Raw genomic sequence first — 12,627 nt, forward strand, 5'->3', positions numbered from 1 at the left:
GCAGACTGTGATGTAGAACCTAGGGGACCCAGGCTGTTCTATCACTGGTTACACTTTAATTTTAGTTTTATGTGAAGTTATATTTGTAAAGAAAAGAACTTCCCATGAGGGAACTGAGTAGATGTTGCCCTAGCCTCCTGGAGTAGTAAGAGGACTCCCATCTAGGTCATTGATTTGCATCTGAACTGGGTCACTGAGACAAACAACTGTTTGATGACCTAAATAGAATAAAATAACCTCAATAAAGCTGGAAAAAAAATAAATAACAGCATCTTTTCCCAGTTTTTTGAGTCAACTTACCAATTATAATTCAAAATTTAAATCAAGCCTAGGATTTATTATTAGAAGAGATACTGGGAATGGCCTGAAGTCACAATGTTAGCAAACGTGATCTTCAATACGTTTCTATTCTGTGCTTTGCCTGTGTACATGTGAAACCCACATGCCAATTACACATCAGCATCTGGTGACTATTTTCACCTTCTTTCCAAACAGGAGGCGTATGACAGAGTATTTTATAACAAGTGATATATTTAAAAATAAAAAGGGTTTCATGTAACTAGGAACTCATTATTGATCCTCAGCAATGAAGAGTAAGACTTAAACTTTGAGAACAAGGTAGAAGCAGTGATAACTAGGGGAAAAAGTCTAGCCAAAAAAAGAAGGGACATGTCAAACTAAGTCCATCATGGACATCAAGGCTACCCCTGTTGTAGCTCAAAGAACACACCTAAAAAGAAAAAGCACACAGGGCTAGAGCAGCAATGGAAAGAGACCACCTGCCACAAACACAAATTCATAAAACAACCGTATACCCGGCCCATGGAGCAGCTATGACAAAGGACCATCTGATCCTCATGGCATTGTCTCACAGTACCCCTTACTTCACCATTAGGAATAAGAAGCCACCTACACTACCTTCTCCTTCACCTGTACAGCTAACACAGCCCTGCTGAGAGAACTTGGTAGGGTACTGAGCCATCCTGTATTTGACTCCACATTTCACAAAGAGGTGAATGTCAGATATTTTAAACAGTGAGCAAAAGTTTGAAAGCAAATCTAATTTAAAGTGTAGTTCTGCTTTGAGAAATCAGTTTTTGAGGCATTTATAAACCACTGAAAGGCACATTCTAAAATAAAATGGATGGCGCCATCTTATTAAAGCCCATGGGGATAAATATGAAGTCAGCAGTCATGGGCTTTTTAGCTCTACATTAATTGGCTGTGGGTTCTTTGGCCTTTAATTAATTAAAATAGACAAATGAACTTTCTATTTGCAAGAGAAGCTTGAAATCATGCAAACTGAGAGAGCAATACAAACAAGCTGCTATTTATTTCATTAACAAATATTATAAAACCTGATGTTAAAATCTGCAAGCACTATTTCTGATTTTGATCTAATTATTTATTTAAATCCTATAACTTTTCATAACTTTTTTCACTCAAAAGGAAAAAAAATTCAGGAAAGGAAGGAAATACTTCCCTTTAGGTAAATTAGTCAGACATAAGTAATTTTCAAATATCTATGACCTAGTCCCAGTATTAAAAGAGGCTTCTTTAGTAGAGAATAATTCCCAGCCAAAATTCTAGAGGTTTTATGAGATACAAGAGTTTTACAAGAAGGTCTGATTGGATCAGCTAAGGAAGAGATGAAATTAAAATAATATACATGAGCAGAATTACATTTTACAAATTTAACACAAATAATTTTTTCTTGGTTGCTTTGGTTTGCTTTTATAATTTAACTGGTGAACAATTAAAAATATTCTGTTAAAACCAAGGTAAATTATTGAAAAATCTCCTAGGATTTTTCAGTTAAGCATAGACTCCAAAGAAATCTTTTTCTTTATAGGAACCATATCAATGAATAGAGCAAAGTCTCAGGAATTTAAGGGATAGGCAGTTATATGTTTATCCTCCTGTTCAAAGACAGATGCTTCAGTGCAACAATGTGAGAAATACCAGGCTTGGCAATCTCTAAAATATCTCCCACCTCTAACATTCTGTGATTCTACCCTGTGATTATCACAATTTATTATGCATTCTTAGTTCCATCCCAAGCAGAGGACTCTCCAGTCGGTTTCTGGTTGCCAAATACTTCTTTCATTCCTTGAGGGAATAGAGGGCCATCTCCATGAAAGAACTCCTGGGATCTTTCCCCTTTTCCAGTTGTAGTAATATGCTTCCCCCACCATGTCCACTGCACTACAGCCAAAACAGAACTAATATCAGTGCCCAATACGTTAATTGTTCATTTTTTATATTTGTTTTACAGTTGACTCCATTTTATATTCCTATCATTTTTTCCCTTTTTAAACCACTCATGTCCACTGTTCATCACTTTTAATGTTATACATACTTTTTAGAATTAGGATACGGTATTAAAATTTCATTGTGATTATCATGTTCAAGGCACTAAGCTTTACATAAACAATATCATCTAGAACTTATAACCCTATGAGTTAGGCACTGTCACCCATTTTTTCAGAATAAGGGAATTGAGGCTCAGGAAAGGCATTTGCCAAGGCGAAAAATTTCTCAGTGTCTTGGAGCTGGTACTCAAGCCCTGGAACCTTCCCTCCAGAAACCATATTATTATCTTTCTTAATAGCCTACCAATTAGAATGTCAGAAAGTCATAGTAAATTATTCAGGTAGCTTGACTTGGCTTGAAGTCTTTGTCAGATGTTAGGCCATTTCTATTTCTGGTCTCTTCAAGTTGGCTGGCCTTTTCTCTCTTTCCATGTTTAGAGTCACCATCCTTTTTGCTTTTACTGCTGTTCCAGAGAAGCTGGATTGGTCTAAAGAACTCATTTTTCTCAATTTTAGTTACTTTTTTAGTTCCAGGACTGTACTTCAGCTTTAGGCTCAACTACCTGAAATTCCAATTCAGAAGCATAGATTTGTTTGTTTAGTCATTCAACAAATTTTATGAGTGCCAGGCACTGGGCAGTCTTCAGTGAATGGGGCAGTCAAAGTCCCTGCTCTCAAATTTCTTATGTTCAGTGGGAGTAGACAAAAATAAACAAGTATATAGGGGGCACCTGGGTGGCTCAATCAGCTAAGCATCTGCTTTAGACTCAGGTCATGTTCCTGAAATACTGGGATTGAGCCCTGCATCAGACTCCCTGCTCAGTGGGGAGCCTGCTTCTCCCTCTCCCCCTCCCCCTGCTCATGCTCTCTCTCACTCATTCTAAAATGAATAAATAAAATCTTTTAAGAATAAATAAAATAAGCAAGTATACGATATAACATATTAGGTACTGACAGATGCTATGGAGAAAGTAACGTATGGCAAAGAAGATGGGAAAGTCTGGGCCTCAGGAAGTGGAAGTGTGTTGTTGCCAATTTTATAAGAATGGTCTGGAAAAGCCTCTCTGATAAGGTAATATTTGAGCAGAGACATAAAAGAAATGCAAATTTTTAAAAAATGTAATGATCTGGAAAAGAGAGGCATAACACCAAAAGCAAGGGCCCAGAAGCAAGAACAATTCTGGAGTGTTTCCCTAACAATAAGAAGGTCTTTGGGCTGGACCTGAGTGAGAAGAATGAGTCGATGCCTAAAATTGTTTGACTCATTGCTAAGTCATTCGATGCTGGCATTTGACTATAAACCATCTTCCAGAAAACTTATTTTAGACTATATTAATATTTTCATATATTGTTTACCACTTTAGAGAACAAAAACTTTTCTCAGAGATCTCATTTTCTTCTTGAAACATCTTATCACTGAGTGATGGGTCTGATTTGATTATCCTAGCAACTAACAAAGGGTCTGACACATAGTAGGTACTCAATCAATGTCTACTCAATTGATGAGTTGATTAATTAACTCAACAGCACAACTTTTACTTTTTCAGCTTTATCATATTCATTTTTACTGAACATCAGTGATTGGATTATAGAGGTACACTCGGTCATTTGCCACCACCCTAATATGTGTATATATTTAGTTTTTGTGTTGATTTACACTTTTTCTGCCTAATTCTTCCATTAAGTTCTTTAGCATCTTTTCTTGTGATCAGTTTCTGTAGACTAACTTATCTAATCTGCTATATTTTTGGAAACCAGATCACAAAGCTTGTAGACCTATATATAAAATAAAGTGATTCCAAATGAGAACATGAAACCCTTTCTTAAAGAATAAGTTCAGTAACTTTAATACTTGCTTCTGGGGAGCTGTTCTGATTTCATAGGCATTTTTCTTATTTCTGCATTTACAGTTAGGTTCCAGCAGACTAAATTTGCTAGGCCAAGTATACACCTGTGTCTTTACTCCAGCTTTCATTAAAAAAAAAAAAAAAAAAAAGTCATAAAGCATTTCAGTCCATTCCAAAAAGGATCCATAATCTGATCTAAAGCCACACTAGGAGGTTCTTCATTGGACCAAACTTGACCTTATTACATGAAGCACTCAGAGGTCTGTCTGAGCCCCATTTATCCCTCACTGAAGCAAGAGCTACTAATCAATGACTAGGTCAACCAACAAATCAAAGAAGAAATCAAAAAGTACATGGAAAAAAATGAAAATGAAAACACAGCAGTCCGAAGCCTTTGGGGTGCAGCAAAAGTAGTCATAAGAGAGAAATACATAGCAATACAGGCCGACATCAAGAAACAAGAAAAATCTCAAATAAACAACCAACCTAACCATACACCTAAAGGAGATAGAAAAAGAACAACAAACAAAGCCTAAAGCCAGCAGGAGGAAGGAAATAAAGATTAGAGCAGAAATAAATGACATAGAAATTTTTAGAAAAACAACAGAACAGATCAATGAAACCAGGAGCTGATTTTTTGAAAAAATTAATAAAATTGGTAAACCTCTGCCCAGACTTCTCAAGAAGAACAGAGAAAGGACCCAAATAAGTAAAACCATAAATGAGAAAAGAAAAATTACAACCAATACCACCGATACAAATAACTACAGGCCAATATCCCTGATGAATATAGATGCGAAGAATTGATACAACCCAATACCCAAAAAACAAATAATCCAATTAAAAATAGGCAGAAGATATGAACAGACATTTCTCCAAAAAAGACATCCATATGGTCAACAGACATATGAAAAAATGCTCAACATCAGTCATCATCAGGGAAATGCAAATCAGAACTACAATGATACCACCTCACACTTGTCAGAATGGCTAAAATCAAAAACAAAAACAAAAAAATGTTGGCGAGGATGTGGAGAAAGAGGAAACTTCTTGTACTGTTATTGGGAATGCAAACTGGTGGAGCCACTGTGGAAAACAGTATGGAGGTTCCTCAAAAAGTTAAAAGTTAAACTACGCTACGACCCAGCACTTGCACTACTGGGTATTTACCCCAAAAGCACAAAAACACTAGTTCAAAGGGATATATGGACTCTGCTATGTTTATAGCAGCAATATTTACAATAGCCAAATTATGAAAGCAGCCCACGTCCATCAACTGATGACTGGATAAAGATGTGGTACATGTAGACACACACACACACACACACACACACACACACACACACACACACAGGAATATTAGTCAGCCATAAAAAATGAAATCTTGCCATTTGTAATGAGATGGGTGGAGCTACAGAGTACGATGCTAAGTGAAATAAGTCGGGCAGAGAAAGACAAATACCATATGATTTCACTCGTGTATGGCATTTAAGAAACAAAACAGATGAACAAAGGAAAAAGAAAGAGAGAGAGGCAAACCAAGAAACAGACTCAACCTTAGAGAACAAACTGATGGTTACTGGAGGGGAGGTTGGTAGGGAGATGAATTAAATAGGTGATGGGGATTAAGAAGTGTACTTGTCGTAAACAGCACTGGGTGATGTGTGGAAGTATTATCACTATATTGTACACCTGCAACTAATATTATATATTAACTATACTGGAATTAAAATTTAAAAATGTAATTAAAAAAAAAGAAAAACAGTATGCTACTTAAGAAGTTTCCAACATACCTCTGCAGCCATTAGAGGAAATCTAATTTATTCTGAAATAATAATATCTGGGTTGTGCCCCAGTCCCCTTATATGGAATCCTACACCTCTGCTCCCTTCTCTGCTTTGCTTCTAAAAGCAAGTATCTTAAATTATTAAGGTGTTAAAATTATGTTTATTACAACACATAAAAACTTTTTTCTGTGTAATTGGATGAGTAAGATATAACTTATAGTTTTCTAAAGATACTATATTTTAAGAAACTGTGAATTATGTTTCGTTTTTTAAAAAGTACATTAGTATTTTGACTATTTAAGTATATCAACCATAAGCTAAACAGAGTATGCGTAACAATTTCAAGTGAATACTTACAATAGCACTTACTTAATTGCTCTCTGTTTTCTCACTCACATGTCATTATTTGCCAATTTCATGTCAACAAATGTTCTAGCAAGGGATGGCTAGAGGGTGGCTCAGTCAATTAAGCACCTGCCTTCGGCTCGGGTCATGATCCCAGAGTCTTGGGATAGAGCCCCACATTGGGCTCCCTGCTCAGCAGCAGAACCTGCCTCTCCCTCTGCCCTGCTCCCTGTTTGTGTGCTCTTTCTCTCTCTCTCTGTCAAATAAAATAAACAAAATCTCAAAAAAAAAAAAAGTTCTAGCAAAACCATCTCTCATCTGTATAATTAATTTAGAGGTTATGTATAATGTATGCTCTGGACCAGTTTAAATATGTAACAAATAATTTAAGATTACTATGTAACTATTTTCTCCTTGCTTTCATGCAAACCAATTACTACATAACTATTTCTCCTCGCTTTCACACAAACCTTTGTCCTTACTCTATTACCACAATACAAACAATAAAATATGTGAACATTGAGTTGGAGAATGAAGAATTCACCAAGGTCATTTAGAAAGGAATACAAAGCCCTATAAAATTACTATGAGACAGCTGCTTGTACCATCGTCTTCTTTTCCTTAAAATCCTCAGTGCTGATTAGACAACTCTGAAAAGTACTAAGTCCCAATTTGAAAATACCATTTGAAATTTTAGGCATATGCCTGATTTCACTCCAGATGCACCACAGTGAGAAACAGAAGATAGAATTTTGTGATAGGACTATAAGGAGTTCTAAGGTTCAGAGAAAGGGACAAATGATTCCATTCAGAGCTAAAACTTCACTTCTATGTGCTAGGAAAGGTTTTAGGGCCATATATCCATTTTCTCATTTGATCTTTATACCAAATCCACAAGCAGTATATTGTTATCATTATTTCCCAGAGGAGGAAACTGATTTGGAGAGGATCAATAACTTGGCCAGGCTTAGGCAGTAGTCAAATGGCAGAGTCAGTCTCCTAAGTCACTCTGATTCCCAATCTGCTGTCCATCCATCATGCCATGTTAGTGAGGCCACGCTCAAGGTCTGAGCATTCAGCATATGGTGACTGTGACTTAAGGTCATGTCAACAATAAGCAAGGTAATCTGTAAAACACCTCACTATAATTAGCAAAATTCCTAGGTGAAAGTTCCCGATCCATTTCCTCAAATGTAATAGGGCCCGTGGAAATCATGTAAAACACACTCCAACCTTTGGTATTTATATTTTAAGTTAGCAGAATGAACATAGTTTCCTCCTTTATGTGTGTAGACTTTAAGTTTAGACAACTAAAAACAGAGTGATTGTTTTACCATTAGGAATGTTATTGTCAGGTAGTACAGCTCTGGGTCTGTAGGTTTCTTGTCAAAAGAGTTTAAATACTGTTACAAAAAGTGGCCAAATCTGATCTATTCCGTGGGCCTACCCAATTGCCTGCATTTCCTTCTTATTTCCCACCCCAGTGTCATTGCATAGGCAGGTCAAATAGTATAGCTGGCCCCGGCCTTATTGTTCATTGTTTTCCTCTAAAGCTGTCTTCCCTCGAATTGTGCAAGATGTCTGCACTCTAATATTATGCCCAATTAACTGTTTTCAGCAAGTGTTCGTGTCTTCCTGGTCTGGAAACAGGTCTTATAAAGAGAGCCTTCCTAGTTCTGCACCTGTGAGAAGGAGACCGCGGTGCCAGCTGTGGCGCTTCCAGCCCTGCTGCAGCCTGCAGTCCCGCTCCACTCCACACCGGGCACACGCAGGGACTGCTCTTTACTATGGACGCCAGGGGGTAAACATTCCTGGTTGGGCTGGCCATTCACTGACCAACCTAGTCTTCCCGTCCCCCTCATACCTTTGGGTTTGGGAAACTAGGAGTGACAACCAATTAGTGAAAGTGATACGAGAAGCCACCTCTTACTCCCTTCTAGTGGATTTGGTCACCAGTGGCTCTGTACGCCAGTGGTATCAGTGTTCAGTGGTAGTATTCTTGTTGCTTCTGTGGACAACAGAAGCAGTGAGCTTTGAAATTTAAAATCCTTGCTTGAATCACTTCCTTGCACTTAACTAGCTTTGTGACCAGGGGGACTGGGCATCACTTAAACTACGTAAATCATGTCTCCTTTAACGTTAAATGCCTGTGATGCCAGAGTGTGCACGTTTGTGTGGAGACAGATAGAAGATCCTGCAATTAGCTGCCTAGTTGTTTTCATTTACCTTAGGAGATACAGACACATTATGTATATTTATAACTAGTATTCAGCTGATTAAGAAAATATTGATTCTAAAAATTCTGTGCTGAAACGCTATTTTTGCCTGCTGCTGAAAAACCACACCCAGCACTAAAATTTCTTCCCCAGCTTTAATTTGGCTCACAGACTCCTTTAGTTACCTTATACAAGATAAAACAGGTCAAAATATCATCTGGGAAACACAGATAAGAATCACAAAATTAGTAAACGTTCCCTCAAAGAATGTCACACATGTAATGAATACTAACATGAATCTCCATATAAAACTTTTTTGCAGTTATTTTTAAATTTTGTCTTCAGTTTACTTTAATTGATATATTCATTCTGCTAAAGTTGGAGAAAGTCCAAAGATATATAAAAGCTCCCATTTTGCTCAGTTCTCAGAGCTCAGTTTCTTTAAATTAGATCTTCTAGGCCTTCAACTGGATCTTTTAATGCCTGCAAGTGTTTTCAGCTTTGCAGAATAAACCCTCAAAAAACTAAGTTAGTGGGATAGCATACAGATTCAAGATTTGAAAAAACCATTTTGGAAATAGTCAAATTTTCATGTTAAACTATATTCATAGTTCAATTCTCTTATAATTTTAACTGGCTGTTATGTTCTCTTTTAATACTTTCATAGCATTTTCAAATTTGCTGAAAAAATTGTTTTGTTTGCCAAAGAAAAAGCAAAATTATTCTTATCCTCTTATCTCCTGCAGAAATGGCTACTTCGTTGCTATGTAAATATGTATTGATACAGAGCAGTATTTATATTACACAAAAAATTTTAACAGTCTAAATGTACAACAGTAAGATGAAATGGTTAAATAAATTATAGGGCACCAATTTGATGCAGTATTCTGCACCCATTAACAAATTTGGTTTTGGAAGGTTAACATGACAGGAGGAAGCTCATAATATACTATTAAATGACAAAGGCGGGGTGCCTGGGTGGCTCAGTCAGTTAAGCGGCTGCCTTCAGCTCAGGTCATGATCTCAGGGTCCTGGGATCGAGCCCTGTGTTGTGCTGCCTGCTTGGGAGGGAGGCTGCTTCTCCCTTTCCCTCTGCCACTGCCCCTGCTTGTCTCTCTCTCTCTCTTTCTCATTAAATAAATAAAATATTTAAGAGATAAGATAGACAAATAAATGACAGAGGCAAAATTTGAAACTGTATTTTTAGTAATAACTGGTATAGTCCTAATTTTTGCTTTCTGGCTCTCATTTCACTTACCCATACATCTATATATCTGCATATATTTAGGTAGTTATTGGTAAAAATGGGAAAGAATTCCATCATAATATTAACTTATACTGAGAGGGGGATCTATGAGTGGTTTTGAGTTTTTTAATTAGAAAAAGTAATGTGTTATTTTAAAAATAATTACTGACGCATGGAATTATAAGTTACCTTGTTATGTATCTAAAAAGTTTTGGAATAGTTAAAAATAAAAGTATGATTTTTCAATAACCAGACCATTCCCGACAGGAGAAAGCTATGTTCTTAGGGTTCCTGGGCTGGAGGAGACCACTAAGGGGCACATCTGCATGGCTGTGGTTCTTCACCTTCTCCATGACCAGAGTACTCTGCCCATCGTAGAACCTTTGCTTGTCCAAGACACATGCGGTTTTCTGAATTTGGTATTAGAACATTGATTCGGCATATTGTGATTAGATTTTTAGATATTATCACACCACTTTTGACATGTTGCTCATAAAGAATAAAGCAAAGTATCATTTATATCATTTTTGTAATATTTTATTCACAGTAATAGACTACCTGAGTTTTAAATAGACTAATGTTGAATAAAATCATTCTAGCAATGAAGAGTTTAATGAAAAGGATATAATCTAAGAATACTGCTGGGTGCTCTAGCTCCTAGCACAAAAGCATATTTTGAAAAGATGGAAGTAATGGATGACTATATAACATTGTTCTCATAGATACCCCCAAAATCTGGTTCATAAAAAATACATAAAAGATAAGAAATATTAATGTTTTTCTTAAGTATATAAAATATCATCTGGAAATAAATTTCCCTCTTCACCATATATAGGCATAATGTTAGTAGCTACCATCTGTTCCAGTATATCTTTTATGTGTTTTAGTGTTTGTTTCTAGAATGTCAAATAAATGTGTAAGACGCCAACTCAAACCTGCATAATCACGGCTAGTTCAATAATTTCAATCCATGTATTCTAGCTGATTTAGCGGTTAGTTCACAGGTACATTATTTAGCTTCTAAGGCCTAAGAACAGGATAGGCTTCTTTGTTTTTTTCTTATCAAGTATCGTAAGTTTTAAAAGGCAATAAAGAGTCACAAACCAAAGTTCAAGTTTAGTTGGGGATTTTATTTTCAAAGAGACAAAAAGAAAAACTTCCAACTTTAAAGCATTGAACACATAAATTATTTTAAAATGGATTTCAAATCCATATTTTAACCATTGAATAAAGTGAGTAGAATGAATAAATTAAGTAAGTACAATGGATACACAAGAAGGTAAGATCGAAAGGGAAGGAAGAGCCAGCTAGAATGTTCAACTGGGGAGAAGAAGTGAAAAAGGAGAAGGAGGTAGAAAGGCTGGAGGAGACTGAAGGTAAATAAAATGAGAAAAACAACAAGTAAATGAGACAGATAGATGATATAAAATGAGAAAAACAACAAGTAAATGAGACAGATAGATGATATAACTTGTCAGTAATATATAATATATAATATATACATATATACATATATACAGGGGCGCCTCAGTGGCTTAGTCGTTAAACGTCCGACTCTTGGTCGTGAGATCAGCGCCGCCTCTGGCTCCGCACTCAGTGGGGAGTCTGTTTGAGATTCTCTCCCTCTGCTCCTCCCCTCCAGTGTGCAAGCACATACTCCACACTCTCTCCCCCCCCCCACCCGCTCATGTCTCTCTCTCTCAAATAAATAAATCTTTAAAAATATATATATACATATGTATATATTATGATTGCTGATAATTATATCAACACCTAACATTTTATGCCACGTTTTAAAAATGCTTATTAAGCTCTCCTGCATATCTTACCCCTTTAGAATCCTCATCACAACTCTAGGAGTTAGATAATTGTCTCCACTCTAACAAAGGAAGGGAAAGGTTCAGAGAATATGAATTGTCTTAACATCGCTGACAATAACAACCACCATATCGATAGTAGTGACAGTAGCAGCAGCAATAAGAGAGGAGCAGCAACTAATAACTGTTAAGCACCTAATATGTGCCAGTCACTGTGCCAAGAGCATAAAAGTATGTCACCCTCACAACAGTGCTCTGAGATAATCACTATTATCCCTACTTTACATGTGATGCTTCTGAGGTTTGAAAATTTTAATAACAGGCCCAATACTGAACAGGGGCAGATCCAAACTCCAGCTGAGGCAGTCTGACTCCCAAGTCTTAAATGCCTTCGCTCTAAGTCCCAGAGCCGGCACTTCAATCCATACCTTCCTATTCCATACCTTATGTTCCTTCCATAAGGACAGAAAGAGAAAGGCTCACACCTTCCATCCAGGCGGAACTACTTCCCACCCCTTCACACAACAGGATTCTGGGTCTCACTACTTAGTCACTGCTGAGCTGACCAAATTCTCCTTCCCCTGTCCAACCCATGCCCAGGCCTTGTGATGACAGAATCTAATGACAATTGCCATGCAATGAGATTGCCATCATTAACCCTTTTGCATCGATACTTAGGCATGGAAATCCACAAACAGACCCGTCTTCCATCTTTGAGTGCCCTCAGGACCCACATATTTCCCAGTTCAGTTTTGCAATCAAAGGAAGTTGTTCATGTAAACAGAGTAGTGATAGAAAAAGACTTAGATATTACATTGCAAAAACTTGTCATTGATCAGATGAATTTAAATTTGAGATTCAGAAGTCCTCTTCTTCTGCTTTTATACAATAAGGAGAATCACTTATATGCACAGATAAGGCATACAATCATGGGATAATCTCTGAATAAAAGGTATATCTATTTATCTCCAAAAAATGATTGAGACCTTGAGCATGATGGGGCAAGGCTTCCAGGTGTCAGCTATGCGACTAAAAAAAGATTTTACTGTGGACCCAG

General features: G+C 36.9%; 1 protein-coding gene and 1 long non-coding RNA gene across 8 annotated transcripts in view; one reads left to right on the forward strand and one right to left on the reverse strand.

Annotated features, from left to right (window-relative positions):
* Positions 1 to 12,627, reverse strand: part of LOC123793334 (uncharacterized) — a 500,602-nt gene that overhangs the window by 340,072 nt on the left and 147,903 nt on the right. The gene's annotated exons all lie outside the window — the stretch shown is intronic.
* The window catches only part of LOC123793328 (bifunctional heparan sulfate N-deacetylase/N-sulfotransferase 3), a 174,774-nt gene that overhangs the window by 39,562 nt on the left and 122,585 nt on the right, over positions 1 to 12,627 (forward strand). The gene's annotated exons all lie outside the window — the stretch shown is intronic.

This window comes from Ursus americanus, chromosome 13 (genome assembly GCF_024610735.1).
Source record: "Ursus americanus isolate L20-20 chromosome 13, mUrsAme1.1.p, whole genome shotgun sequence".
Taxonomy (NCBI): domain Eukaryota; kingdom Metazoa; phylum Chordata; class Mammalia; order Carnivora; family Ursidae; genus Ursus; species Ursus americanus.